At 36.9% G+C, this 24,390-nt stretch overlaps 1 protein-coding gene across 12 annotated transcripts in view; it reads left to right on the forward strand.

Moving 5' to 3' along the window:
* The first annotated feature begins 1,556 nt into the window (after positions 1 to 1,556).
* LOC100217958 (heparan sulfate glucosamine 3-O-sulfotransferase 1) overlaps positions 1,557 to 24,390 on the forward strand; it is a 47,086-nt gene continuing 24,252 nt past the window's right edge. The window contains exons 1-4 of one of the 12 annotated variants that reach the window (XM_030276164.4): positions 2,412 to 3,949; positions 12,819 to 12,866; positions 21,514 to 21,633; positions 22,216 to 22,355. The gene's annotated coding sequence lies outside the window, so the exon portion shown is untranslated. Of the gene's footprint in view, positions 2,241 to 2,411; positions 3,950 to 12,818; positions 12,867 to 15,335; positions 22,621 to 24,390 lie in introns of those variants that run through there. The other 11 variants (XM_072931142.1, XR_012056720.1, XR_005980805.2 and 8 more) reach the window with 11 other exon arrangements.

Consider the following 24,390-nt stretch of genomic DNA (forward strand, 5'->3'; position numbering starts at 1 on the left):
TAGCTACATATTTCTACCACTCTCACTGAGATGACACATGAATAAAATTGTCCAGGCAAGTGAGTTCTGTAATAGGAAACCTGGAGAATTTCCAAAATTAGAAGTAATAAGTGAAAAGCATAGAAAATAGGTGCACTCTCCCCCCTCTCTAGTCATGGTGATTTTTCTTTGAATTGTAGTACTAGGCCATTTTTAAGTTAGAAATGTGGCACAGCAGATAGACAACTTTTACCAGGCTACTCATGAGTGGTTTTCTCCTTTGTTTTTAATTATACTGTGTCTTTATCCCAAACTCTGTAACAGTTGACACTGTCTCATTTATCACCTTTGCTTTCTCCAGAGTTTAACCTGGAAACAGTCATCTGTGTGTGGGCAACTACTGAAATGGAAGACAAGAAAACCTGTACAAAAATTGTGAAGTGGGTAAGTACCCACTTCAAAAGGTACTTTGAAGGCAGAGAGATTATGCTGAAAAGAGATCAATGCATAAATGGAATTTGCTAGATTTGTTAAGACTCAGTTCTTATTTCTGTATCCCTTAATAAATTAATTAATAATCTTAGAAACTAAGAAAATGCATAATTTGCTGTTGGTTTTAGCTTGTCAATAATACACATAAAATACTGGAGCCAAGAAATGGCACTGTATTATAGGATAAAAAATTTCAAGATTAAGCACCAGAGCCCAATAAAAACTTGGTAATTTGAGAGTCAAAATTTGTATGGCATGAGAAGGACTTGGTGTTGAGCACAGGAGAAACTGAAAGCTACCTACAGAAGAAATTCAAGAAAGAAATTGTGGCAAAGCCCACCTTTATCAGTGCTTAAGTGGGGGTGAAGCGACCGTTGTGGGCATTACTAGTAAGAGTTTACTGGAATGTCATGTCCATCTGTCAGAGTTTAAAAATTACTAATTTAAATTGTAATAGGTCATAGGCATCATCAGGAAAATCCAGAACTTGATTTAGGGAAAGAAATTGAAAGAGGACCTGTTTCAACTGAAGAAAAATGTGAGTGTTGTATATAAATATAGCAATAGATGAACAGAAGAGAATAATACTTAGAATGTTCTGGGGAGGGAAACAAATGGGACAATTTCTAATCAGGGGAGCCAGTGGATGTTCAGGCACTGCCTTCACTAGGAAGAGTGAAATGAACTGATTTTAAGATGAAGTACTGGATTGCAGAAGATGTTAGGTAATGTCTGCTAAAAAGCAGAGTTGTGGATTGGTGATTTGGAGGTTTTAACCAAGTTCCATTTTTAATTTTTTTTCAGATGTTTATTGTTTCATCCGTTTTTACAGGAAACTTTTGATTCTGACAAAATCTTTTTTTTTTTTTTTTTCAAAAAAGTAGGTAGAACCATTCCATCTGCCATTATGCAATTATCTTGGAACACCAGCACCAATGCAATGAAGTAATATGGTGGATAAAGTCTGTGTTACTCTATTTATGCTTAATTTTAAAAGCTCAAAATCAGCTTTATTTGTGTTTTTTTCCTACAGTACAAATGGCTTCTAATATTCACAGGAACGTTCAGAATTCACAGATGAATATGGGAAAACCTGGAAAAGAGGACAATTAAGATTTTTTCTGTAGAAGGCAAGTAAGTATTATTTATTCTTAGAAGAAAATTCAGTTGTGATTCTTATGTGCTTCTGTGCTGTGTAGTCTAAATGCAGCATTCAAGTATTGAACCTAGAGATTTTTACTCCTGCTATAAGTGCAAACCATAACACAGCCTTAACTGAGGAGTTAATTACTCTTTTGTGTATGAGCAACACAAATCTACAGCATAACAAAAAAAGGAAAATTAACATGTCATGTAAATGAATATTTTCCACAAAACTGCTCTACTTTTTCATTTATTTTCTTCTTCCTCCTTACACAGCTTTAAACTTCTGCCTATGATTACCTATCTCAGGGCTTGTGACAATTTGGAGATCTCTCTATGTAAAGCTTATGAACTCTGTCTAGTACTTGGAAATCTCTATAAATAGCTGTGTCAGCTTGAAGATTCTTTGCTAATCTAAAATCCACAAGAAGAGATTTTTGCTCCTGGCACATGACCAGTAAGGAATTGTTAAACCATGATAATATCCTATTCAAATACATTCCTTTGCAGTATGACTATAGGTAGGTAAAGCTGGGCTTACAGATGAAGTGAGGCAGTGATAAGTGATAAATCATCTATTCTATGCAAATTTCATCACCTGACTAGGGACCCACCTGACTAAGAAGGTAAGATGACATCTTGCTTGGTGTTGTAAAGTGCATCTTGTATTAAACATTGGAGGGGGACGGTGGACTTAGATGACTTCTACCTGTCTTTGGAGTGGAAAATGAAGGCAGAGAAATGCAAAGGGTTTCCTGCATTTAACAGCTGTTATAAAACCCTTAAAATCACAGTGGTCTTGTGCCACTTCAGTGAAGAAACTCAAAAGTGCGGCGTACTGCTAGTTTAACAAATGGTGTTTGAAGAAATCGGCGCTGCCCTCAGAAGACGGGCAGCAAAGCTCTGTGCCGGAGCGCTGGGGAAGGAGCCGGTGCTGCTGCCTCAGCAGACCAATGCAAGCTCACACGGACACCGGTGATGTGTTGCATGGAAAAACCTGGCTCCAGCAACTGGCGCGTGGCCGAGCAGTTGTTTTCACCGAGGCTGAGGAGGGGTTTGGACGCATTTGTGCAAACGAGTTTAGTCCTGTGATCACTGCCGCACGGATGCCCGGGATGCTTGTGCTGCCCGGCTGGCCCCTCCGTGCCGGCAGCTCGGGGCCCCGGGCCCTGCTCCAGCGCCAAGGCACCCGGCGGGCCGCTGGCAGCCGGGAGACAAGGAGGGGCTGCAGCTCCCGTGGAGCTGAGGATGCTCCGCGTCCAGCTGAGCGGTGGCTGCTGCCCGCTCCGTGGCGCGGAGCCTCCCCAACTTCCCACGGTTCCCTCGCTCTTCCCGCCCGGCTCCCGGCGGGCTGCCACCCGGGGAGCTGTCCGGGGACCCCGCCCTCCCTCAGGCCGGGCAGCGCTCGGGCACCCGCGGAGAGCCGGGCGCGGCACCCACCCCTCCCTCCGCGCCGGCGGAGCCCTGAGCCGGGGCGAACTCCGGGAGAAGGGACCGTCCCGTGCGCCCTGCCGCCCCCCAGCCCCCGCGCCTGCCTCCTCCCCTGGTCACTGGCACTGATGAATTAATCATGATGTGGCTGCTGTTAATGCATTTATGTGGGGCGGGCTGTGCCAGTGGCTCGCGGCGCGGCGGGTGAGGGAGCGCGGGGAGCGCCGGCCCCTCCGCCCCGCTCCGCGCCGGGCGAGCCGCGGCCGCGGCGCTCTCCATGGCTCCGGAGGAGGTAATGGCAGTCGGGACGCGCTGCCCGTCCCCCGGCAGCCCGGGAAGGGGCAGGGCAGGCGGGCAGGGCAGCGCCAACTTGCCGGCAGGGGGGACGGGAAGGCTCGGGCTGCCGCGGGAGGTGTGCGGGGTGTGTTCGCTTCGCGTCCCCGAGGTTCCCCCAAATCCTGTCCGTAGTTTAAAAATCGCTCTCTTGGCATAAGTGCGCGGGAGCCAGACTCACTTTATCGCCGCTGACGCTGTCGAAATCGCTGTGGCTCCAGCAGTAACAACAGCGAGCCCCCTCCCTGCATCCCTCCCTCCTTCCCTCCCTCCGCCGGGTCACCCGCTCCTCGTGAGAAACCAAATGCTGATGTTCCATTAGCTTCATCTTCCCCGCTTACGCGAAAGTGAGGAAGACTTGCTAATTAATTTACATACGAGGGAATGATGTCTGAAGGAAGGAGAAAACACCCCGTTGCACCTGCTCCGCCGAGACTTGTCATCTGAATCCGGAGGAGAGCTATAAATCATGTGAAGTGTTCGCGGTGGAATCGGCTTCTTCTGAGATCTGTAGGATTATGTATCCAAATGCTGAATTTATATTTCCCACTAGGAAAAGACCGAAACCCAGGTCAGATATAAACTACATCATTTAATTTAAAACAAAACTGTAGTTATTTATTGTAATTCTAGAGGGGATTTTTTTTTTCTCTCCTGATTAAATAGAAAGTACTATTAGAGCATGTAGTAATGATTTACACATTACAGCCTGAAGTCTCTTGCAGCTGGAGGTGGTGGAGTGTAAGGATGGTGCTTTAGAATCACATATGTCCTCTTATTTTTGCCACACATGAAAAGACTGAGAATAACCAGGCTGGTTTACCTTATTTTTTGTGTGTACAAACACATATTTTCTGAGATACAGGATGGGGGAAACTTGGACAAGGGATAGCACAACTTCCATTGAAAATGTTGACTTTCTCAACTACAGCAATTAAAATCTGTTTGATGTCTTATTTGATTATTTCCACCTTTGAAAAACTTTAGGAAATGTCATAAGCTACTTTCAAGAATTTCACTTACTGCCTCTGAGGGAATTTAGTAATTGTTTTTGACGCCTGTCTGCTAAATGAGCTGAACTGGGGAGACCTACTGTTCAGTAAGATCTTTGTGTTATTCATGTGCCAGGTGTTTCATCATAAAATACAAAATGACAGCTTTAGTCTGATGAGATCATGGTTTCATATTGTAGAAATTATTCATGCTTAATTTTGTGACTTTTTATATATTTCAGTAGGTTGGTTGCTGACAAACCTAGACTGAGATTTTGTAATTTCAAATGGAACTGATTTAGATTGGGGTTAATTGCTTTAGTAGCCTAGTGTATTTTTGACAAAACTGTAAATGGCAAATATTACTAAATTTTTTGTTCCGCTTATGTAAAAATACTGCTTTTTTGATTAAAAATATGCTATATCTTATAGTTGGATCCTGTTCATTGCTTCAGAATGAGGAAATTAAGGAATGTTTGAGCTTTGATAGCACGTGTGATTTGCAAGTTTCATAAGTTGTGAGCTTATTTTAAAAGTGTGTGTATGTGTGTGGCAAAAGACTGCTATGCTAGTAGAAGAAACTAATAATAACACAGAAATCTGTGAGGTAAGCAGGAACATATGAACCAGGCTAACCACTCAATATGCTTACTTTGAAAGCAAGCCTGGATGCAGTAGTTTTCATATCACAGTTCTACAGCAACAAAATAAGGGAGACAAAAATAAGCACAAGCCAGAACTAAAAACACAAAAAATCTAAAAGGAGACTAGTCAGGTGGGGAAAACAATTGGAAATCAAGAATTTCTGTCAAATCCAGGCCTGCAGGTCATTGTTAAATGAAATCATACTCACATACACAGCATTTTTATGGCATTTAAGGTGGAAGCCTTGGTCTAGACTATAACCAACCAATTAAAAGAGATTCAGTTGCTGAGAATTTGGATTGTCAAATTGATGGTAGAGGTCAAATGACGGTTAATAAAAGTGTTCATCTTTGGACTTGGAATAAGAAAATAATTTGTTTTCCTTTCCAAGTCTTCTTTCTCTAACTGGAAATGCGGTCATGGGCACCAATCTACAAAGTGGTCAAAATGTATTAATTAGTGAATGTCTATTGTTTTGAGATACCACTATAATAGAAATTCTTTTTTTCTGCATAACTGGTATTCTTCTGGCCAGTGTTTTGGCTTTGCAAGTCAGAAATGAAATATGGGAGTTCAAATTTGGGGTTTGAACAATATATGTCACTGTGTAAATTTCAGTCCAGTGTACATTTTTGTTTGGCTGTCAAGTGTTGGGTTCACTTTTATTAGAAAAACATTTGCTTCATTTCTAAAACAATATGTAAAAAATAATTTGTCAGCCAGAGGGAGGTGAAGAAATGTGTTCATCCTATTTGCCTTACAATAATGACTTGTGTTTGATACAAGGGATTGTGGGGTTGGTGAACGAGAGACCCACCTACATTTTCAATATTTGCAAGAGGCTGAGCACACTTTTTGGGTCAGGAAAGCACAGTGCTGCTCGTTTATTGACGGACACATCTTTGAGAGGAGCTGAATGGAGAAGAGTTGGTTGTCTGCAACATTGCTCAATGCTCACTTGCTGCTATACAAATAATTATGTGACATCTGGCCAGTAGCTATAGATGTGTGAATATGCCCTCTCTGTTTTCTGTAGCTGTTCTTGCTTTACCCACTGCCATGGAAAACTTCTGAATGGGTTGTTCAATGATTAACATGTTACCATGTTATAAAGGGTGGGGATAATGGATGTCTTAACAGACAGGTTAAATTACATGATTCTGAATAGTGACAGTGTTTGAGGTGCATTTGCTTTGAGTACAATCAAATTCCCTCTTTGACTGCTGATATAGTAAGCAGGAATCCATTAAACTGGCCAGGAGGGCAAATATTTAATGAAGACCCAAAGAGGCAATATCATTTCTGTATGTTTGCAGTGCACTGCTCTGTTTAGCTGCTGATTAAGTCTTCTGATCTCAAGGAGATCCTCTAGTCATCTGCTTTGATGCAATATTCTGTACAACCATTTAAACTAGAGGGGTAGGAGTTTAAGTCTTAAGATTGTTTTATCTTAAGGATAAAAATTGCATGAGGTCTTCTCACAGCCCTAGTTGAACTTTAGTGGGAATAGTGTGAGCAAGAAGTCTGGGAAGCAGGAGAGCAGAACAGGGAGTAGTTGATCACTGTAGTAATTCAGGGCTAAAGAAAAGACCTTTCTGAGTTAAATAACAATCTTATCTAACTTCAGTTATAAAGTCATCACAGTCTACCTTTAAGTACATTGCCCTGTTACTCTTTCCGGAAAGATATTTCAAAACCTCTCTCCTAATGCTTAAAGCTTTCTTCAAACTTTCAGCCTAAACATATTCTTTGATTCTTAATTTTTCGTCTCTCTATATTGTTATTTAAAACAAACTCCTTCCTTCATGTGTAGCCCTCAATAAATTATAAACATTGATCATGTGTCTTTCTCAGCTTTTATGTGCTAGGATCAAACAAGCAGAGCAAGCACCTTTTAGTCTATGTGGCAAAACAGAATAAATAGGAAGATACGGAGGCTAGTAACTTGATTCTCCTGAATTCTGAACCTTGTACCTGAAGTGTTTGCTCGAAGTCCTGAATAAGATTGCTAATGCTCCACTCGATCTTTTGAAAATACTTTGTCAGACACTGGTGAATATCAAGTTTGTTTTACAGATAGTCCAGGTTGGGTTAATCTGTTAATAGTAAACATGGGTGTGTGATTTATCTTTTTGTGTTGTTCTCAAATGATAAGAGACCATCACAGAAATTCTGCTATTCATAATCATGTGGCTTTGAAGAGTAACTAAAGGTTTTCCCATTTCTAATCCTGTGCAAATGCTCCTCCAATTTCCTCTGTAAGTTAGCAAGAACCTCCCCTGTATCAAGAGGGCTTCCTGTAACCAGTTTTTATCAAAACACCTCTGCTTTTCACCATGTTTACAGACATGTAGTGAGATGAGTGTGAAGAACGATTTTAAAGAAGTCCATTCAATTTAGTCACCTTTATATCAACTTTATTTTTGTGTTATGCTTGTATTTCCAACTCAATAATTGCTGGGTGATACCATATCAAATTCCTTAATAAAATCTGGAGAGAGTGAATTTTGAATGTCCTTTCTCATAATATTTGCTTTAAAAAGGATTGGCTTCTCCCTCCCACCAAGAATTTATAAATACTGATTAAGATCCCTCCTGAGCCTTCTCCAGGATAAAGTAATTCATCTCTCCCTGCCTTTCTTTAAATGACAGGTGCTCCAAGATCTACATCTTCTCTGTGTTCTGGATGTGTATACTGGATGTACGCATGTCCATGTCTGTTCTTGTACTGGGGAGCCCAGAACAGGAGGCAATATTCCAGATGTGACCTCACTGGTGCTGAGGGGAAGGATCATCTCTCTCAGCCTGCTGGCACTGTTTTTCCCAACACAGAAAGTGTTGACTTCGATTGCTACGTGGGTACTTTGCTGACTCATGTTCAATTTCTTGCCCACCAGGACCTTCCCCATCCTTTAATGCCCAGTTCTTTCCCCCTGGTTAGTCCCAAGACTTTTACCAGTCCACACAGTTATTTCTCTTTGGGTAAAGAACATGCATTTCTTTTAGTGAACTTTATTTCTCCAGCCTGCTGAGGTCCCACTTAATGCTCCTTATTTCACACACTCTCCAACTTTCTGAGGGTGCCCTCACTCCCATTATTCTGGTCCTTAAGGGAAATGGCCCCATTATCAACAGGGGTGCACAATTATTAATGTTTCCAGCTGAATGTTGTGGTACTGATCACAATCCTCTGAGCCCAGCAATTCCACTGCTTTCCATTTCACCTCACTTTCATGCTTCATTAATAATAATGTAATTGTTAGCAATAATAGTTAGTAGCATCAGTAATATTTTTACTACTGCTGTGTGACCAGGAAAATTAACAGATAAAAATATCTGTTCACCATCTTTCCTTGCTCTGGTAACAGCACTGGCACATGTGTGTACACATGTGCACCAAGTGAGTTCCCTGTACGACTGTGAATTACTCGTACCATATGTTTGACACAGGGAGGATACTATTTTACGTGTCATACAGGCACTGCTTTTTGCTTTTTTTTTTTTTTTTAATAAATTTATTTTCCCAACTCATTTTTATAGGTCAAATGAACCTCTGGGCTTGTTATAGTTACAGGGAGTTTGAAATAGGTAATGTTGAAATTGATTGCATAATACAGGTGAATTAATTGCTCTATAGCTGGTGTTTTTGAAGCCAAATGGCCTTTCATTCAGGTGAAGAAAGTGTGTGCCTTTTGTTAAAAAATGCAAGGGCTTTTTTTATGCTTCCTTCAAATAGAAAAAAAATTTTGAGAAAAATTTTTTCTGTATTCCATATTTTCTCTTGCTATTCACACTCACCTGCTTTGCCAGCAGCAGTGAGAAAAGACCCTCATTGCAAGCAATACTTAAGATTTTTAGGGTGAGACTCAGTGCTCTGTGTTTAAGCTAAAATTATTTAAATTTAGGATCAACCTGTTTTGCTGCAGGAAAGTTTATTCAATATTGCTTGAAGAGAAGTTTTCGGTTTCTTTAGCAAGTGACTGATACTTTTGCTTTTAGCTAAAAAAGATATATTTTGTTTGTGTGTGTGTGTATAGAAGACTGATGAAAAGGAACTTTTTAATCAAAAAGCTTTCCATTTACAGAATACTGCAAAGATAGCACTTACAATACTAAAAATGATGATTCTCTTTTTTCTCTGCCTTGAAATGAGGATATAGTGTCCTAGGGACAATGATGATCTAATTGTACTTAAAACTTAGTACCTTGACACCGATTTTGAGAAGAAATCTAGGCTTTGCAGTTTGATTCTGAATTCAAATTCTCTAGTTACTCCATCAGAAAAATGGAAGAATTTTACTTCTCTGTGTGGTGCTAAGGCCTCCAGAATTTGGAGAGAAATGGTTCTTGGCATCTAAGCTGCAGTGAACACGTGAGAATTGAAAAATTACGAATGGGCACCTGTGCAAGTATGCAGCTTTAGCCTTTACTTTTATTTCCAAAATCAATATAAATGCATATATGCTCATCATCTGAATTTCAGAAAACTACTTGCTTTAGTTTTTTTTTTCTTTTTGTTGTTGTCTATAATTTCCTGTTAACACTGTACATCTGTTTAACTTGGAATGGCAGAGCAAATCCTTTTCAACTTAGATTATAAAAGGTGCAAATGTAGTTATTAAGTAAAATGTTGCACATTACCTGCAGAACAATGGGGGAAATTATTTAATATTTTTCCTAATACAATTTTCCAGATTGCTAACCAACCATTTTGTGTCATGTGAGTTTTTGCAAGTAAAGAAAACTATTCAGAGAGGTAAAAAAGGTGTTTGACTTTTTGTAAACTGCAAACAGTAGACTTATTTTTTTCAGAAACTGGCAATAGAAAAATGTGTTCTAAGGTTGTATTTATTTACAATGGGATCTTGAAGCAAGATAGGGATATAGATTATTTTGATAAATGACAAAGTATCAGTTAGTAGAGAAACTGGGTTTTAGACATGAATTAATAAGGTAATTCAAGTACAAGCAAAACATTTTACCTTCTGGATGGAGATAAACTGGGTTACTTCTATCCTTGTTATAATTTAGCATTTATATATTTTTTTATAAGGTAAAAAACGCCTTGTAGATACTAATGATCTTCAATACACCCTCTGAAGGCAGGTAGGTGTTCTACAAATTAATGGCATAGGACCAATATATTTTAGACCTAGAAATCTGCTAAGAGTTTGAATTTTGGTATAAATGTGTTTGAAGTTTATAAGGGGCAGACTATATCCCTCAGAATCTGGAATCAGCTCTTACAAGATATGCTTTCATTTTTAAGGAAAAAATATACAGGCTTTCATTCAGAACACTTGAATAACATTGTATCTCTTTGATTACAAAGTCTAGTCAGACACAGTTTTTCCTGAATAAGTGTGTTGGAATATATAAAGAACATTTTTTAAAGGTTCACACAGTCCTTAATTTACAAAGATTCTATAAGATTAAGCTTCCATTTTTTGTGGAAAGGTATTTACACACGGAAAGAGGGAGCTTGTCTCTCCTGTCTCCACCCTCCTTGGTTGACAGACTTTCCCTCCAGCAAGCAGTTGACAGCAATCAGTTTGTGGATTATTTCTGGAAGGAAAAAGTTTACAGCTTTTCTCCAACAGTAAGATTAAAAATAAAGTAGCTGTCATATATTTCCATGACTTAACTAGTTAAAATCATAGCCACAAAAATACCATATTACTCAGCTAAGCTGTTCACTGCGTTTCATACAGTAAGCAGACCTTATTAAATAAAGGCAGACAACCCTTGTAAACAATAGTTTATAACACAAAATTTTAAAAAATTAAATTTTTACTGGAAGATCAGAATTTGGTTTTGATCATTTCTAGATACACTAATTCTTTAAAATAAGCCTTACACAGATATTATAATGAAATATTTCATTTGGTGACCTTGTCACATATGAAGGACATGTAGGTAATTTTCAGGATGAGAGAAGTTCATGTCTTACAACAGCCAGATTCTGGAGCATCTTCCAGACTTGGCTCACATTGATCCTCACAGCACTGTGTTTCCCATTGCACCATTTATAAAGATACATACTGTCAAATTTAAGATGGAATATAATTTGCATTTGTCAACTCTGACACTTTCTAATGCTAGAGTCTTGAGATGCAATATGAAAATAAAAATTTAAGGGGTTTCTTTTTCTAGATTGCCACAGTCAGAAATCTTTTAGACTTAATCCCCAAACATTAGGCTATTTCAGTCTCACAAATTATGACCCTGTTTCCTTTGCACCACATGCTACCTTTAGTTTATTCTGTAAATAAATAGTTCCGTTTACTTCGATGGAGTTTTGTTGGGCTCTGTAAATCCACTTAATTTACAGAATTTTGTTGTATGGGTGTGATTTTGTTCTCTACTATACAATGTGAAGTCTTCCAGTAATTTTGGCAACCTTTGTATCACTGATTTCCTGGCTATGGTATTTTCCCTCCTGTCCTATAGAAATAGCCTTACTATGCATAGACTTGGTTGTGCTTTTAGGGTTTTCTAAATTCAAAATCTGATATGTGCACTGGAGAATGAAGAACAAAAGGCTCATTATTTTCATATTCTGCTGCATTCTTATCTTAGCTCTAAGTTTCTGGGTCTTAAAGGAGGAGTCATGCCTGTACACTGCAAACACTCCTGAGAGCTTAGGCCTCTTTAGCAGGTTAGAGAGATGAACACTTGTAAAATTATGGAAGTTTAGGACAGTTATTTAAATGGTTAATGGCTAGCTTTTTATGCTTGCAACTTTATCTCCTTTATCCTGAGACTATAAATAGTGCCAGTGATAGAAAACAAAAGTTTTGAAGCTAAATTTATCTTGAAAAGAGAACTGTTACCATAATTATGCATGGAGCTTTAGAAAATGGAAATAATGTAAATCTTCACTAAATAGTCATTACTCAAAGTTAGAAAATCTGCTATTCTGAAAAGATCACTGTATCAGTCTTCTTTTGAATCCTTGTGTGGTCACAGGCACAAAATGTGGTGCTGTAATACTCCAAGGAATTGTTCTACTTTGCTTCTATAGGGAAGCAGTTTCCTTTAATCAAATGGAAGCCAATAGGAAATACACGAACATCGAACAGGGCTCTCTGTTGCCTGCTGGGAGATATTTAAATTTGTGCTAGCTTGCACTAGAAGGAAATGCTGTTAAAGCATTTTGTTTTGTTTCTGTAAAAACTCTAATATTCAGTGTGTAAAATTGCCATTAAAAAAAAAAATCAGATAATATTGTATATACTGATAAAGGCAATTAACTGTTCAGCCAGTTGTGGACTAATACCATACATATATTAACATGTTTATTTCTGTACAAGCTGATCATATTGTTTTAAACTATAAATAAAAAATATGGACTACTCTGTTGTTACTTTACTTTTTCCTAGGGTAGTCTTATTTATTAAATGAAAATAATTATATATATATGGAAAGAAATAATTATATAGGTCTTAAATTGAAAGTACTGTTTCAGTTAAGATGATTTTGCATTTATCTATGAATAATTCCTTGTGAAAAAGTTAATAAAAACAACAATGCTAAAATTATGTAGTAATTTTTAAAAATTATGAGTCAAAATATATCAGTTGTCTCTGCATATGGTGTATTATATGTGTATTACTATTTTGACACATTCTCTGTCTGTTCAGCCATGTGCTGTTGATCCTGGTCCCAGGAAATGTGTTATTTGTGCATAGCTATTAATATTAATAGTTACTTTAAAATTTTTCTTTTGCTGATTTTTTTGTTCTGGATAGTAAGATTAAATTTATTTTTTCAATCTTGTTATAATCTTATTTTCTTAAACAGATGGAGCAACCAAGCATATACTATGAGTTGTTACACAGGAAGCTTTGGGTAAGATTCAGAATTAAGTTTTGTGTTTGTAGCTATTGAATGAGACATTTTCAGTATGAGAATGTGCCTCATGTCCAGTGGTTTAAATGTATTGTGTAATTGAGATCAATTTGTGCTTAGCACTTTAAAATGTACTTATGTAAGGCATGAAGGAATTTTAGGTGTCAGCATGGGGTTGGTGAGAAATTTTTGGAGGGAATGCACCTGTTCACACACTATTTCAGTATAATATTACCTGAGAAAACGTTGATTGTGTTTAATAGAATTATTCTCTTCCTATTCCTAACTAACTTTTAAGAGAACTACAGGTTTCAGGAGCCTGACTTGTAGGACAGAGCTTACCAGGCTGGCAGCAGGAAATAAGTAGTGGAGTTTGGTTCACTTAAATTAATCTTTTTTTTTTTTTTTTTTTTTAACAAAGAGCTACAGCAAAACTTCTTTTCCCTTCTACAAATGATCTAAGGAATTTTACTTCCTAAGTGAACTAATTTATTGTACTACTGGAGCTTCAGGATTCCTCAGAATAGAAATTCTACCTTCCAGTTAGTTAGATAAGTATCCAAGTATGAAATAATTTCATCTTGACCTTTTAATATCTAACTTATTTGAATTTTGCCTCTGAGTAAATACCTACTTAGTTTTAATACATTCCTATTTAATGTGGAATGGCAATGAAAAGTTATTACCATCTAATTGTTAAGGTAATAAGGAAAACATTTTCCCTATTTGAAGTTTTATACATTAGTTTCTTCCTATTTAATGTCAAGAGCACGAGTTTAGGAAGGCTGAGTGAAATGGGAGGAGCTATAAATGGATTTTCTCCAAGGTAACTAGATAATCCTTTCAAAGTTAAACTGAACTAATAATTTTTATATAAATCTTACTAATTCAATAAGTATATAACACTTCTCTCTATTCAGTAAATTATACTGAACCGCCATTATCTTCCTTAAGAAATATCTGTACACATAGATCAATATTTTAGATCTTATTTGGCCTAGTATTCCAGAGTTTTCTTACATTGATGTGACCTCAGATCCTAGCTGGCAAAGTAAGGTGTACACTGATTGTCTGAGTAGCTACTTCATGTGCTCAAGTCATAGATCCACGTTATCTCCCAGTGAAAATGCAGACAAGTTAAAAATACTGTTGTACCTTCTTGCCAAATAGATTTCATCTGATGCATGTGAAACTGTTATTTTGGAGGGGCTAGTGGAGAGTAAATAGAATATAATAAAAAAAGTCATGTACTGTTCTTTTTGGGGAGAGCAAAGGATATGAAACACATTGAACAATAGGGTGGAAAGATAAATGCCCTGTTTTAATGCAGTCTAGGTAAGAGGAATGCCTGGAATTAATCTAGTGGTAAATTACTTTCTATCCCAGACTCATAATCTGTGCTTATTGGACTTGTTATTGTGTGGTAATCCAATTTCTCCATATGACACCAGTGTAAAAGAGAACTGTCTTTGCCTGCAGAGACCAGTGCCATCCATTTTCCTGCTCATCCCTTTCACAGATCAGAAAGTGATTGTACACTGCACTGCATTTCTAAGTACAGCCTTTTTGCCCTTCATTTGGCATTCTTTGATTCTTTATTTGGTATAGAAAACTCCAGAACTTAGTCTGTTTTGATCTACTGGGCTTGACTTTACAGATGAGGCTCAGACTGGCTGTCAGTGGAAAAGCTGAGCTTTTTGCTGTGAATAACCAACAGTTGGCCACAGCTGTGTGTGGAAAGGGCTCAACTGTAGAGCCTTGTTGTGAAAAGCCAGTGTTTTATCATCCATATAATTGGTGCCTGAAATCCATCTGCAGCCAAGTGTTAAGAGATCACTCAGGTTAGAAATTAACAATCTCTAGCAGTGATAGCCAATTCCTGGAGAAAACCAATGATGCTATAGGAATTAGCCACTCTCTTTCATTTAAGAAGCGTCACAACAAAGGTATGTCGCTCAGTAAAATAGCAATACATGCAGCTGAGGGGTTTTGCTGAAATAAACCTTAGAAGAAATAGGAAAATGGCACAAAAGTGAAAAATTAAGCAAAATGCTTATGACCTTCTGTAAATGACTGCTTGAAGGGCAAATTTAGACGCTGCTTTGTGAGAGCTTTTATATGGAATGGTAGATGAAGGAAAATAGTAAGGAACAGAAAATTTGCTTGCTTGTCATTTGTTGTGCTAAGAAAAGCAGAAATTTACCTCTGTAAATAAGCAAGATTGCACCAGACACCAAGTTCCATCATCTGTTTCTGGAGAACATTGTAATTTTATGTAGCTGTCTAGATCAGCTGTAGTTGAGCTGATTTCACCTTTAGCAAGAACCAGCTCTTTTCATAAAATAATCGAGATAAGAATGGAAAAGACGGGTCCATCATGCTCAAAATCATTCCATCTCTGATCTGTGTAATTGGCCCAAGGGATTGCTAGAGAACGTCAGTTTTCTCTTTTTTTTTTTTTTTTTTTAGAGCACTTTAGTCTTCTAGCTGGGGAAGCAGCTATTAAATCTGCACAGTGCACTCTAACTCACTTTTGAAAGACTTGCACCTCTTCCACTGAAATGTCTGAGAAGCCAGACAGGGTATTGGATGAGGAGAGGTCTGAGCATACTTTCTGCCCCTGACTTGTTAAACAACTGTTGAGCAACAAGAACTATAATTGTTGAAACCAAACCTGCTCATGTTAAAACTGGGAAGAGATTAATTCTTCCAGAATGGAATGTTGATTTTTTTTATGTTGTGGGCAATACAGGATTTTATCCATGCATGCTTAAAAGCATGAGAACCTGTGATCTCCAGCATGTGCTGTGTGCAAGATCATGAAGTCTACCAAAAAGTGTTATTTCCTGCACTGTTTTGTCTCTTGCTGTATGTGTAAAACTTGTTACAGAATTAGCATTTAACACTTCTTTCTGTTACTTACCTCTACTTTTAGAACTTTATTTTCTTATTCCCATACAGTGTGCTATTTGTGGTTATATTGTGTGTATTTCTAGAAGATAGATGGTGTTCTGTTTGGAATTTTTTTGTTTGTTTGTTTGTTTAACAGTGGTAGAGCTATCTTTGACCTTATTCTGTTCCTTTAAAATGTATTGTGAATACTTCTGTCACAGATTATAGTCTTGTACAATAAATTCAGAAGATACCTCAGGAGGTATCTTGGTCCAGCCTTCTGCTCCAGAAGTGTTGAAGTCAGGCCAGGTTACTTCCTCATAAGAAAGCTCTCTTGTTATTAATAGTAGTTTTATAGAGATTAAAGTACTCTGCTTCACTTAGAAGATTATCTTCCTTTTTTGTGGTTCTGATATAAAAAAGCTTTTTGAGGCAATTTGTCCTGTGCGTCTTATCTTCTCTGTCAAAGATATGGGTGCTTAAAGAGAAGGCTCAGAAAGACCTTATCAGTGTTTATAAATATCTAATTGGAGAGTGCAAAGAGGAACCCCATCCCTCCTCAGTGGTGCCCAGTGGCAGAACAAGAGGTGACGGACATAAACTGAAGCATCTGAATTCCATTTGAGCATAAGTAAAGGTTTTTTACTGTAAAGGAGGTTTTGAATGGAAGTGTTTGGATTAGGGTTTGGTATATTTATTATTATCTGGAAATAATAAAAATAATATCATGTAGAAGTAAGTTTTACATGATGTTGGAAAGATAAAATGAGATGCAAGTTAAAGAGAACCAACTGAACAACAGATAAAATATTTTTGTTATGTATAATATTAAATATAACTATATAATTAATAATATATTAAATATAATTGTTTTTAATGTTATATTCTTAATTGCCTTTTTTCAGAGTCATATATCTGCTGAAACAAGAATAAAATGTCTTGATTTTTTTATTCCATCTGTGAAGACACTGGGTCTATTTGCTTCTGTAATGTCAAGCATTTTAGTAAAAGTTGTAGTTTATGTCTCAAATCAATTCCTATTGTTCTAATAGGGAAAAAAAGGGCAAAGTATTCTGACTCATTGTATAACAGAAAAAAAGCTTTTGATTTTCATTATCTCACATTTTATAAAGCAAGTAACATTAACAGAAATTTCTTCTGCTAGGTGCACACACCAGAACAAACTTGTTGTTTAAGATAACTGTTTAATATAAGTCTAAATTAAATTTTCCAGAGGGCAAACTTCAAAATTTGTAGAGGCATTTTAAGATTTATGGCTTGTAACTGGAGATATTCAGAATTACAGGCTATTAGTTAAATTGAAAAATAGTGTATATTGACAGATTGCCAAACATTTCAGAGATGGTATTTAAAACCTTTATTTGCAGATAAGTATGTGTTCTGAAATATCAGCATTCTTTTTTTATTGGGTCAAGTAAACCTGGGGAGTTGTGTCTCATGCAATGATCTCTTGTATCTCTCCAGAATCATTTGGAGCTGATGGTTCCAAGGGCCATATTTAGGTAATGCTGCTCCATAATTCAGCATGTCAGGCAAAGCTGTTTGCTCATTACACACACATCCTTCTTTGTGCCCTATAATTTTGGCTCCTAATAAAGCTAAAATCAGGATTCTAGACTCTCCAAAGTCAGGAACACAACCTGCATTGATTTCACAAAGGATCCTCATTTCATGCAAACCTAAAGAACAACCATTTAATTAAATTACGTCTTTAGGGGAAAGGGAACGTTCATTCTATCCCCATCTTTACCTGACTCCTCCCTCATATAACTTGGAAAGGAAAGTAATTTTCAGTAGACTGCTCCTTGTTTTGGTGTTTGATTGGAGTTTTTTAAACATGATCTCTTTTTTATCTCACAGATCAGCTGTTCCTGTTTTTTGTACTAGTAGATAGAATATCTGGGTATAAGACTGAAAATTGTTTCATTGAAAATTGATCCCTGTGCCACCCAAAGTGATGTTCTTAGCTATTGTCATCTAAGAAGCCTAAAAAGATAATCTATGTGAATATTTTAATTTTTTCTGCACCTGTTCCATATTATTGTCTAATTAAAATATAAAGAAAAATATGTTGTGTGTCATTAGCAATTTTGTCATAAGGAACAGCTCTGTTTATAAAATACTCCTTGAGACCAGCTTTCCTCTGTGAAGAAAAGTGAAGGACCCCACCTGCGAAGTAGTCCTAGGGAAACTCAGTAATTCAATATAAATGTATCAGCAACAGAGAGAAAAACACACACTGAGATGTTCTATCATTTCATGTCTGTCATGGAAGTTTTCAAGCAAAGATTGTCAGGCTTCTATGTTTACATTAGAAAATATGTCTCCAGTAGATGGGATGGCAGGGTTTTATGAGGACTTCATTTTGAGAATACTGAAAACTAGAAACAAATTTTCTTTCAAAAACGAAACCTGTAATCCTTATGAAGTGGCAGTTAATTCACTAGTACCATTAAGAATCATATCTCTGTTCTGGTTTTCTCCTTGGCTAATAAAACCTGAAGAATTCAGTGTGCTTATTCAAACGCCTCCCCTGCCAGAGCAGTAATTATATAATGAGTTGGGTTGAAAGGGACTTTGCTCCCTGCCATGGGCAGGGACAATTTCCACTGGAGCAGGCTGCTCAGAGCACCATCCAGCCTTGAACATTGCCAGGGATGGGGCACCCACGGCTTCTCTGGGCAACCTGTTCCAGTGCCTCACCCCCATCAGAGTGGGGTATTTCTTCCAAAAGTCCAATAGAAATCTACCCTCTGTCAGTTTAAAGCCATTCCCCCTTGTCCTATTACTGTAAAAAGCCTCTCTCCAGCTCTCTTGCAGGCCCCTTTAGGTACAGGAAGGTGCATAGTGTCTCCCTAAAGTCTGTTCCAGCTGAACAGCCCCAAATATCAGCCTGTTCTCTCAGCCTGTATGTGTGTGTCAGTGATACCTGAATGAACTTCACACTATCTCCACAATTGCTTATATAAATTTTCTATATAACAATAATCTTCAGTTTTACTGAAGTTTTGAAAATGAGGCATTATATGTTTCAATAGCCTATATCATATTTTAGCTATGAAACTCATGGTTAGAAGAGTCTACCTTTGGGGATTTACACTTAGAGGGACATCAGAATCTGTATCTGGAGTGACCTGCTAATGGTGGCTTGTTTGTTTGTCTTTAAAGTATAAACAATCTTTGAATAAGTTATACTCAGGAGCATTTCTGGTACTATCAAGTTTTTTGTTTCAACCATGAAAGTGATGATCATTCTCTGAAATGGAAGATTGCCTTCAGATTTTAAAAGCATTCTTTTAGTTGAAAGTGAACTTCTATTTCTGTTCTCTTATTATCAATCTATGGTTACTGTGTTAGGTAAGGTTTTTCCTGTATTGATAAATTTTGCTAAGAAATTCCTTGCTGATCATTTCACTTACTAAGCTTTAAAGCTATGCTGTTTGGGGCATTAAATGTAAATTGAAATGAGGATTGTTGAGGCTTCTTGATTTTGATGCATTTACAAGAAAATTAACTGCAAATGAGGTTATAGAGATAGAGGTAGATTTCTAAAGGAAATGTCTTTAACTCAAATTTGAATGAATACATTTCTAAAATGTTTTTGTTGATATATGATTATTGTAGTAGTTTTTTTTTCAAAGAGAGAAGAAAAAGATACTGTCTCCACCTCAAAGTCACTGCTGTGGAAATGCTGTTCACATCTTTCTTTCAATTTTGTTTTGTAAACATATTTTTAGAAGCAACAACAAAACAATAAAAATCGATGATTAGAAAAATATCATTAGTTCAGTTTTTCCTGTATCTTATAATCTGGCTTAATTATTGTTATACCTGCAACTAGGTCTAAAGAATGCTTTAACTCTATCTCATCTGTCACTTTAAAAAATATCAAATTTAAAGTCTCTCCTGGAGTCATAATTTTTTTATATTTTAGAATTTGTTTTCGGCAAACTGAAGAAACATATACATATAAACTCATATTACAGATATATCTTCATTTTTATTAACACTGTAAAATTTTTTCATGTTGCCTTCTGTTTCAAATAGATCATAAAAAATTATTTTTAATATATTAGTTTTACTTCAACCCTCTTTTTCTCAGAGTTTCTTTTTGGAACACTGGATACAGCTTCAGGCGACACCTTTTGCCATTTGATTATTGGTACCAGCACAATGAAACTGAAAATGGATTTCTAAAACTAAAAATCAGGAAGGACAGTGTAGGGCACAGATATGAAGTACTACAGAGCACCTGGTAGCTGCTGAGGTTTATGTGCTTGAGGAGCTGGGGGTGCTTAAAACTGACACAACACATTGAGATTTATCAGCTTGATATCCATGAGTTCCACAGACGTGCTGTGGGCTAACAGAGACACGGTAAAGTCTTGTCAGGAATGAAGTGTCGTGGCTGTAATTGCGACAGACAGTGATCCCTACCAGTTCTGCAAGTAAATAAATATATAAGCTTCCTATAAAGAACCTTTTTAACAGCCTACATGTAATGTACTTAGGCTCTTTGTCCTTTTCCGATAAATATAAATTTTTAAATATTCTGAGTTTTTGGGGTTTATTCTTTATTCTTCAGAAAAAGGACCTACGTTAAAGTTGTCACAAGCACATCCATTTTCTCAGCTGCTTCACTAAGTGATCTGTTTTATAATGTTGTACTTAGAGAAAGGCAATTTATAACTTTAGGCACATAGCTAATTTTGAGTTAAAACTTTCCTGCTAAAAAGTTGTAATATCAGTGGTGTTAAAGAGCAGTGCTTATTGTTTCAATAAACAAGGCTACCCTTTAGACACTACATGGTAATCTTTTATTTGTATTTATATATGCACCTTCATCTTCCAAATTAAAATCTAGTTGATAGAACTTGATGAATGCATTGGTTTCACTACAGACTGAAGTATTTTGCAGTGTCTCAGAGCAGGTCTAATGTGCTTTAATTGCACATTCTTCAATCCCAATCTACAAGTTTCCTTTTTCTTAGTCTCCTCCCATCTATGGTGACTGTACAGACACTACTGTGGCACAAGTGGACTTTAAAGGTAGTTATTATGGATTAGAATAAATTTTAAAAGCAACAATAATTTAGAATATTGCCTCTTGTTATTATAAACCAACAAGAGCCAATACATTTAATTATTAGCATCTTCACTCACACCTGTGACTCTTGTTTGTTGTTTTGAACCCCTGAATATGTGCCACAGAATAGATTATAAGATACAGCTATTTTTACTGGAGTTATCCGTATTGCACATTGTTAGAGTTATAGAGTATTGTACTTTTAATGAGCCAGATGTAGAGGTTTTTCAGCTGTTCCCAGAAAGTTTTGATGCTTTTACCTACTCTCATAACTTTGATCTCTGATTAAATTTAAATAATACTAACAGTTGTTTTCTGCAATTCTTGCTGCTTTATAATTGTTTCTAAGAGCATCAAAGACTAGAATGAAATTTATATTTTTTTAACTTAATTAAAATGTTTTACTGTAGAAAACTAAGCATACCCTTCATGAGCAGAGTGTGCATATGAAACAAGTCATTACTAAACTGCAGGAAAGAACCTGCACACACAGGGGTTCCTGTGTAGGATGCATTGAAGATGATGCCGGTGGGCTTGGCAGCTCATTGTGAGAAGATGTGGCAACTTCATGTGTATCTCCTGTGTTGCTGTGATTGTAGCTCTAACTCTTAGAGGGCTGCTTTGTTTATAAAATGTATCTTACACTAGCAGAAGATGTCAGCTTTCAACAAACCAACATGTAGAAGGGAAGTGTGATCCCAAGCTGTTCCCAGAGGCACTGCTGTCTGACAGCTATACAAAAACAGCTCTTGAATAACTAAACTGGAGGTATTTTGTATTTTTAAAAAATACATCTGTTTTTATGCTCATTATTAATAGTTGTGGGGTTTTTTTTTGTTTTTTTTTTTATCTAGCAGTTGTTTTGGGATTTTGTTTTGTTTGGAGTTTTTTTTGGGGGGTTGGTTTGGGTTTTCTTAATGCTCCAGAAAAGTTCATATTTAATCAAATACTAGGGATGCCATGTCTCAGGGCCGATACGCAACAAGGTGAGACCTAAAACCAGCCTGTGTTTAATTAATTCTATGCTAATGAATAAGAATATGATGATTTATAAGTTCCTGTAATGACTTTTTCCGTTTAACTATATTCATTTCTTGAGAATGCCTTTAGTGACCATTTAGCAGTGTCCAAGTCCATGTTGAGAATCTGGCTCTTCTTTTTGATTAAAGTGTTTGATATATTAGGTTTTGGATAGAATCTTACATGGGTTAGATGATCCAACCTTTTTAAAACTTCCTTTCTACTTATTTCAGGGGAAATTCAGGAAAGAGATGGTGATGCTTTGATATCTGTTTCTTCTTCCTATTCTTTTTCTTATGTTTCTGCAACCATCTGTTCTTTTTGATCTAGTTTGATGCCAGAAGGTTCTTACTCAGGGCAGAACTAGCTTTACAGACAATACTGTGTCATCCTTGCATCATCATAGATAGAATTGGATTTTTGTATGGGAGTAACATTTGCGCAAAAGTCTTCAACTGAAAGAAAAAAAGGTACTGGTGGCTTTCTTGTGACCTTTTTTCCATTGAAGTGTTTCTTAAAAGCATGCTTAGTAAAATCCTGATATTTAATAAGTAGCAGTTCATATTGAAAAAAGCTCAAAGACTTTTTATTCTTTGTTCTCCAATACAGAATTTCATGTGTGAGGCTACTCATGCACTGATAGCACTTCCTGCTGTGACATTTTCTGATTATTAGTGATTATTGGCAGCACTTTGCAAGTATTCTACAGCAGAAAATATTTCATTATAGGTGCAGCCAAAATCTCAGTCAAAAACTGCATTTCAAAGGATAGATACCAACGAAGTGATAAAAACCAAACCACAACACAAAAAAAAAAAAAAATCAAAACAAGAAAAACATGAAAATTATCAGGACCTGGGGATGACTTTTCAGTACAACATCATGAAATTGAAATTTAAAGGCTTTCTAACTCTTTGGACCACTTTACTTAAAAATGTTGATAGTTTATTTTTCTAATGTATTTTTCATTGTGCCTCAATTTTGATTCTTTATTTAGATCTTTTGTGAATTATCTCTAGAGAGTTTAATAGCTCAACCTCATTTGTTATTAAGAAACTAAAAGGAAAATGGCCAAAGGTCAGGGGAAGAATATCAGTCTTTAAAATTGAATCTTTATATATATATATATATATATTCTGAAGCCTTTTTTTCCCCTACTATGTCACCAGAGGATCTTTACTTTGTCTCTGATACAATAAAAAGGGCTTCAAAATAAAAAGTGTCTCGTTTTCAAAGTATTTTCTTCAAAAGCAGGTTTTCAGTAACACCATCAGATATTTTTCCTTGCAGAAGTTTATTACAAAAACTATGCTGAGCAGAGTAGACATGAAGAGCATTGCAGTGTCCAGGCAGGAGAGCTGCTGCTCCCCTGCAATAGCCACAGGGACATCCCTGCTCACAGTGACAGGGCCATCGCAGTCACTGCCCAAAAACCGCCTGCTCCAGGCTGGGGACTTCTCTGCCTGCACTGGTTCCTCACCAGGAACACTCCTTTTGGAGCACAACAAAATTGCAAAAGGCACATTTGTTTTCAAGTACATCAAATGTCCATTTTTAGAGAAGATAAATATAAAGCATAGGTGGACAAGAACTGAAAAGTTGCAATTGTAAACTAGATATAAATAAGCATTTATTGTATTTTTTTTTTAAGAATTTGAGCATGGCTGGTAAATACTTTAAAATATGCTTGGATATGATAGTGTTCCTTGTGGAGTGGGTTTTTACTCTGTGGGAAGTGGCCTTTCAGTCACCTCTGGTAGTTGCACTAATGCTTTTGCCATCTGCAGGTTTCACTCAGAAAAGGTTCACTTTTACTGGTGTCTTCTATTGCATTACAAAATTTGGTTACCAGCCCCTCCAGATTTGTCCTTCCTGCACACAAAGGGCATAACACAAGAATGAGATCTCAAGGAAACGAATATTTTAGGGGTTATTTTATTTACTGTATTGCAAAATGTCTTGGAATTCGAGCCTGGGACCACTGGGTGGGGCTGTACAAATGTCAAAGACTTCTGCCTCCGAGTTTGTAATACACGCATGAGCTAAGGATGCATGGATACAAACAAAGAAGGAGGAGTAATATAAGGCAGCAGTAAGATGTTGGATGATAATCATTCAGCAAAGAAGCAACTGGCTTTTGAAGGTCAAAGAAGCAAAGAATTTGAAACAGGGCAATGAAGTGGCTTTGCTGAGATATTCTAGGATGTTTTGCATGCAGAAGAGGACCAACTGTGCAATCCTCCTGCAAGTACAGCAATGGACAGCAGACATGAAGTGCAGCTAGATGATGGACGATGTCAGCAGAAAAGGACAGATCATGAGCCACTGAAGAAAATTAGAAGAAACAGAAGACTATACAGATTTTTGGCCTACATTGGGATTGCATCAAATCCCTTTAACTTTCCTTCTCTTAAAGAATTTTGTTGTAGAACATCAGGGTTAAAGCATTCATCCTACATACAGTATATTATAGTTTATCAGAAGAGTTACATATTAATCTGACAA

Source organism: Taeniopygia guttata, chromosome 6, assembly GCF_048771995.1.
Source record: "Taeniopygia guttata chromosome 6, bTaeGut7.mat, whole genome shotgun sequence".
NCBI classification, from domain to species: Eukaryota; Metazoa; Chordata; class Aves; order Passeriformes; family Estrildidae; genus Taeniopygia; species Taeniopygia guttata.